The sequence below is a fragment of the Fukomys damarensis genome, unplaced genomic scaffold (genome assembly GCF_012274545.1).
Source record: "Fukomys damarensis isolate Sample0158 unplaced genomic scaffold, DMR_v1.0_HiC HiC_scaffold_4, whole genome shotgun sequence".
NCBI classification, from domain to species: Eukaryota; Metazoa; Chordata; class Mammalia; order Rodentia; family Bathyergidae; genus Fukomys; species Fukomys damarensis.
In genome coordinates this window covers 26,843,987-26,851,313 of record NW_022900916.1, presented here as the reverse complement: position 1 = coordinate 26,851,313, position 7,327 = coordinate 26,843,987, and positions in this window count along the sequence as shown.

Below are 7,327 nucleotides of genomic sequence, written 5' to 3'. Positions count from 1 at the left end.
GTTTTTTTTTTTTTTTTTTTTTTGGTATGGGGGATTGAACTCAGGACCTGACACTTGCAAGGCCAGCACAGTGCCACTGAGCTAAATCCCTGGTCTGACAGGGTCTTTCTTTTTATAATAATGAAACATCTTGTTCCTTTTTAATGAGCCCATAAGAGGGAAAACATATAGGGATATTAGGAACATATAACAGGAAGCAACATGTTAAATAGTATAAATATATATATAGTTTGTTATATATACATGTATGTATTTATATAAAATTAATTATAATATCATGAGCTACATACATTCAGGCTAATAAAAACATAGGAGCACAGACCTTTTTATATATACTGTATATAAAATTCAGGATCCCCAAAATCAGTTTGTGATCAGAAAGTCCAGAGAACTGAAGAAAATTGGTCACAACAGACACAAAGAGAATGAAAACTCTGGTGGTTTAAAAGAAGATGGTGTTTATAAATATTACTGAAAGTACAACAATTTAGGATTTATATTAATTATATAGCTTTTAAGGGACATTTATAATTATATAATTAATATAGCAAATTTAGAAATAAGTGTCATAGATTTTTCTAAACCCAGAATTGACAACTCTTAATAACTGTAAATTCTGGATGGTGGAAGTATCTATGTTAGTTAAATTATTATTTGCCAGTATGCCAAAAATATTTTTAAATCTCTTATTATCTTATCCAATAACCAACTTTTACTATAGATCTGACACTAGTATTGGGAGCTGGGGCAGTTTTTACCCTTTCTGAACTACTTCCTCATCCATAAAGTGAAGTTCATAATAATATAGGTTATTATGAGGATTAGAGATGGTGTGCTTAAAAGAGTTAATGGAAAGTAGTAAGCTTCCCCAAAATAGTAACTATTTTTATTCCTGAATCTCTTCTCTAATGTCCCCAATGTATAATCATCCCAGAAACATCACCCTGTAGAGCATCCTATTACATTTTTAAATTCTTAATTGCTAGAAAGTCCTTTAAATGGTCACCTTGTAACTGTCACTGATGGTCCTAGTTGCGACTACAAAGTCCTCTACTCATCATTCTTTCAGCATTTAAATTCAGCTGAGAATCTCCCATTTCCATCTTCTCCCATCTCTAAAGTATCTGTTAACTAGCTCAGAACAGTTCAACGTTTTTATCGTCCTAGATAATACTTCATTTTGAGTTACTGAGCCATGATCATGAATTTCCTCCAGTCATACTTCCATTGACCTTTATTTCCCTTTAAAAATGCAGTGCTGGAGCTAAAGGGAGCTGGACTCTCCTCCTATCTCAATCTTGGCTCTAGATCATGGGTGAGCAAACATCTTCGGTAAATATCTAAAGCTTTACGAGCCATACAATCTCTGTGCGATGATTCAATTCTGCCATTGCAGTTAAAAGCAGCCATAGGCAATGCATTGATAAATGGGCACAGCTGTGCTCCACTAAAATGTTTTTTTTTTTCAAAAACAAAGAACCAGCCATGATGATGAATAGATCAAAATTTGCCAAACTACGTTTTAGATGATATCTTCCTACTAAAAAAGGCCTTTTACAAATTGTCATAGCAGGTTTGTCACTGACCTATGTCTGGCTTAAACTATCTAGCAATAATGTGAGTTCCTTTCTGGGTGCAAAGAAGGACATATGCACACGCACAGGGGTCAGACAACTTCACTCTTGGTATCTGCAGCAGAAAGAAACATTCTGAAGATTTCAGAATTGGTGCTTCTTGCCAGTTTCTATACAGATACAGCAGCAAGCACCCTATGCATATCCACTTAGGAGCCACAATAACTGAGCTTAGCACAAAGAGAAGTTGCTGGAAGTTTTCTACCGATTTCCTGCAGATCTGAACCTCCCAAAAAGAGACCTTTCATGTCTTCATACGTGTTGAAATCGTCATACTCAACTCAGCTCACCTCTACAAACTAATGGGCAGCTTTTGAATAATCATTTTATTACCCCATGTGAGGTCACAGCTGTTCTTTCCTAAGGATGAACTTCTGAAGACCAGCTCTTGCCTTCTGCACTGGAATTCCTTTGTGTATAAATTATTTTCTTCTGTATTCATAAGCTATTCATACCATTGAGGTATTTACATGGTAGCAATTAATTAGCTGCTAATGAGGCACAAAAAGTCACGCAATTCCTGTCAACAGTAGTTCATAATTCAATCCAATAATTTTTGTTTACTCAGATTCAAGAATGCCCTTAATTAAGATTTGTTGTAATTTCCTGCCTTGGTGATGCTGCTTCTCTACCTTTACCGCCCTTATTATCAGCATATGAATGAAAAGAACATTGGATGGTGAGTCAGACTTCAAATATCAGTCCCATTTTTATTATTTTTTTAATTTGAGAGTTTAAATAAGCTAATTAAATTCTCTTCACTTCTATCTCTTCATGCATAAAATACAGAAAATAATAGTTTCCCTCCTTACCTCACAAAATTAATTTAATTGTCAAACATGGACATGGATTTGAAGGTTATTGTTTCTATAGATGTAATATGCTATTATATAAAAAATATTCACAACATACTATTAACAGAAAAAGCAGGCAACAGAAGGTATTACCATACAATTTTAGTTTTTCTGGAAGCAACCACAACAAAATTATAATAGCAGTCATCTCTGTGTGAAAGATTTACAAGTGAAATTTCTTTTGCCCTTTTCCATTTATTTGTAATTTTTAGTTTTCTATATTAAGCAAGTACTGTTTCTATAAAAATAAACAGCCAAATTTGAAAACAATGGCTTATTGAATTATAAAAACATTAATTCTACAAGATTTGGAAAATAGAGAGTAGATTAAAAGTCACTTATATTAACATACTCTTACTAGAAGGTTGTTATAAGCTATAAGAAGATTTGCAATAAACCAACTGAAAGGTTGAGTTCTTACATTTCATGATTCTTGGTACTCAGTGAATTATTCTAAAAGTAGCTGAACAAGCTTATGCATCAGGCAACATTTTCATACATAAATCTCCATGGCAATTTAAACAGAGAATTAAAATTGCCATGGCTATGTAATTAGAGATGAATCATGGAGAGCTATTTTGGTTGACACTGCTAAAACTTCTGTTGTGATGTTCTTAAAATGAATAATAAATTAAAAGAATGCTTGAGGGTGGAGACTTTTATATAATCTGAGTCAAATAAATTTTAACATATAAAGAATATATTGAAAACCAAAGTAAACAATACTTAATTCCTTTAAAGAGAAGTAAATTTAGGAAGTAAACTTGGAAGGTCAGATCTTAAATTCTGCCCCGGGATTTCTTCAAATGTTTTTCAAAGTCTAACTCTTCCATCAGTAACACTCTAAATCAACTCCTAAACATTAAATATAAAGGTAGCACTAAGGCGAATACAGAATACTAGGAGCTTACACAGTACAGACAAATTCTCTTGCTATCTTATATTACCACCAAATGAGAATCAGAACAAAATGTGTGATTGACTTTTCTCCAGCAAGTGTACTTTTCATTCTCCTTAAACCTACAGCCACATACTTAAAAAAATAAAAAATTTTAAAAAATTAAAAAAAAAAACAGATGGAAGAATTGCACAGAGATCATAAACACAGATATCATCCCAGAATTTTTTTCAACTTACTTTCAGATGGCTTTCTGTAGTGGCTAAAGTTATTAACTAAAATAAATCCAGAAGAATAAAATATTTGCAAATTACATATCTGATAACATACATGTCCAAGATGTAAAAAGAATACTTACAATTCAATAACAAAAAGATAAATTACTCAATATTGAAAGGGGCAAAGGATTTGAATAGAAGCTTATCTAAAGAATACATACAAATAGCCAATAAGGACATAAAGAGATAGTCAGTATCACTGACCATTAGGGAAATACAAATCCAAACCAAATATGGCACCACTTTACACCCACTAGGATGGCTAAACAAAATTTTGGAAAATAACATGTCGGAAGGGATGTAGAGAAACTAAAACCTATATACCCTGCTGGAATGTAAAATGGTGTAGCCACTTTGGAAAGCACACAGTGCCTCAAATGTTAAAATAGGATTAAGATATGAGCCAGTAATTCTATTCTTAGTTATATAGCCAGGATAAATGAAAAAATAGGTCCACACAAACATACATGCATAATCATCATAGCAACATTACTCATAGTAGCCACAGAGTATAAATAAGCCAAAGGCCCACAAAGTGAGGAGTAGATAAATAAAATGTATAGACATATAATGGAACATTATTTCTCCCTAAAAAAGGAATGACCAACTGATATATGCTACAATATAAGTGAATCTTGGAAACATACTAAGGGTAATAAGCCAATCACAAAAGAGCACATTATGTTTCCATTTATATTTGTGACCAGGATAAGCAAATATGTAGAGAGAGACAGAGTAGATTAATGATCGCCAAGAGCTGGAGAAGGGAGTGGCTGGGAGAAACTGATGGCGAGTGGTGAGGTTTCTTTTTGGGCAAATGACAATGCCCTAAAATTGACTGCGAGATAGTTCCACAACTCAGAATACACTACAAATTATTTTCTTGTATACTTCAGGTAGTATATGAATTGTATGGTATGTGAATTATATCTTAATACAGCTAGTACAAAGTGATAGGTAAATTGTACATGACAGAGATGGGGAGGGACCAGCATCCAGAGCCAGCTGGGAGCTAGAATTGGACTAATGAGAGTGGCTGAGCCACCCCCAGTTAATGGTATCTGTCTTCCTCTCCCTTCACTAAAGGGGATTCTCTTTTAAAAAAAAAATGTGAAAGTAATGGTTAAGCCCAACATCTACTGACTAATTATTAAGAGGCAGAGACCATACAGAAATTATCTAACCCTCTACCTACCGTTATTCAAATTCATTTAAATTGACTTCACCATGAGTTCCTTCTACTCCAAGTCTCACCCCACTCATCAAATGCAGTGTCTACAGGACCCATCCATTGAGGTGTAGGGCCCTCTCAATCCCATTCCAGTCGAGGGGATTTAAGATAACCTCATTCCTGGCCTATGAGAATACAAACCCACTTCTGAGAAATCTAAAATCAAGTACTATTTTTCTTAGATCCACCATCCATGTTTATAAGGAAACTATATTTATTATTTCAGAATCTCAACAAAGACTAAGGCCAAGATCCAGATAAGTAGTTGAACACCACTCAATCATGTGTGGCAGAGTTTATCTTATGTGTAAAGAGATTTAGATTACCCCCACAGCAAAATATTTTACTATGTTGTGGCTTAATCATTTGAAATGTAACCATTATGGCCATATGAATATGCATATCAACATTTATGTCCACTGATATAAAAATGAGAGCTCAAGAATTGCTTTTAATACCATCTAAGGTGTTACTAAACTTACTGGCTTATTAAATTAGTAGTAGTAGTAGTAGTAATATATGTCCTAGCCCTAATCCCCTTTGCTTTTCACTTCTATAAAAACTCAAACACATCTTTTCATTTTTAAGATGGCTGTTTTAAAACTGTTAGCTCCCTGCTGAAGCATTTTACTACAAGCTTTAATCAAATGTGCTTCTGACATTTCTAAATCTAACACAAGATGTGGAGCTTTATCATTTCTCTCTTTCACAGCCCTCTCTTCACTACAGTTCCATGCCATGGACTCTTTCTTCTCTTTGCTAAGTGGTGGAAATAACTGTCTATGTTATAAAGAAGACAAATGACAGTACTTTCTGGTCTTAGTACCTTTGCCCAAAGGGTTCTCTACCCTGTGAAGCATGTTCAGTGGGTTGGGCTAGAGCACAGGGGGCACCTTTTCCCATAGTCCTCAGACTAAAGCAGCGTCTGAGCCAAAAAATGCATCTCCAATCTCTGCACCATCCAGGCAGCCACTAACTAGAGGATAGGGTTACCTCTTCACACTGTAAGGACGAGAAAGGAACATGAAAAAGAGATGAGCAGAGACCCTTTAGATATACCTTGTTCTTCTTACCACACTGGCCACTTGGAGAGAAGAGAGAGAAGAAGGCAAGTCACATCCATGAACTGACATCTTTAATCAAACTGACTTCACCTTCAGTAAATGTGGCCTCATCAACACCTGGAACCTGACTGAACAAATCAGCACCTCTTCTACTTTGAGAAAAGGAAGAATGGGGCATAAGGCAGCCTCCTCTATCCTGTGGTATTCAACTCCTGACATCCAATAGATTAACTAAATCACCAACCTCCTTTTACCCTCCATTTTTACTTCAAGTATTTTATGTCTGCACCCTTGTGTCTGTTTCTCTAGCTGATCAACCCCCACTTTTATCCTCTTTCTTCCCCCAAGCAGGCAGCTGAACTACGCCGAGGCTATGAGACCACACTAAGGATCTGCAACTTGGAGACATCTTGCACCCAATTCTTTTGCATTTTCTAGATAACGTCCTCTGCCATTCCACACAGATATTTTTCCAAAACTGCAGTACTAATCTGAGGCTCCGTTCTTTCTTTCCACCTCGCCCCCCACCCTGCCTTTCCCCAGCAGGTGTGCATGACTCCTCTCCAAAGGAAATAGGTTGTAAAGCAGAAAGTTGACAAAATTCTTGTATCTGAATAAGTCAAATTTTCTTCTTTCCTGACTCATAGAAAAAGATGTTCCTTCTCTTCAAACTACTAAGAATGTTCTTGAATCTTAGGAATACTGGCAGAAATAACATACATTTCAGTGTATGTTAATATGCATTTCTTTTACTATAAGAGAGTTTAAGCATCTTTTAAATATTTTTTAGTACATTGGATCTTCTTTGCCTGTTTCTTCCTTCTATTATTTTCTCTCATTCTTTTAAATATATACTTTATTTCCATCTGACCTTTACCATTCAGGAAAAGAACTCCAGAGAAATTTTCATTGACAAACCCAATGGACAATCTATCAGTCTTCATTATATACCTTTCTTCTCTATGGTATAGTTCACCATTCCTTTCTTAATGAAATGTACCTCAAATTTATATGGCCCTTTATGTTTCTCTGTCATTGGCACCTGCCCTTGACTTCGATGTCTACTGCTTCTCATTAAGTTCCTCCCGTGTATCATTAAGAGTTGCTATTCTTTAGAGGTTTGTCTTTCACCTTATTCCTGTTTCATTTTGTCTGTCATCCCTTAATGATTTCATGTCCTCTCATGGATTAGCCACCCTTCTTTTTACAAAACAAACAAACAAAAAACAACCCTCAAAAATCTATGTCTTGGGCTGGGGATTTAGCTCAGCGGTACGGTGTCCTGCCTTGCAAGCTCAAGTACCCGAGTTCAATCCCCGGTACAAAAAAAAAAAAAAAAAAAAAAAAAAAAAAAAAAAAAAAAAAAAA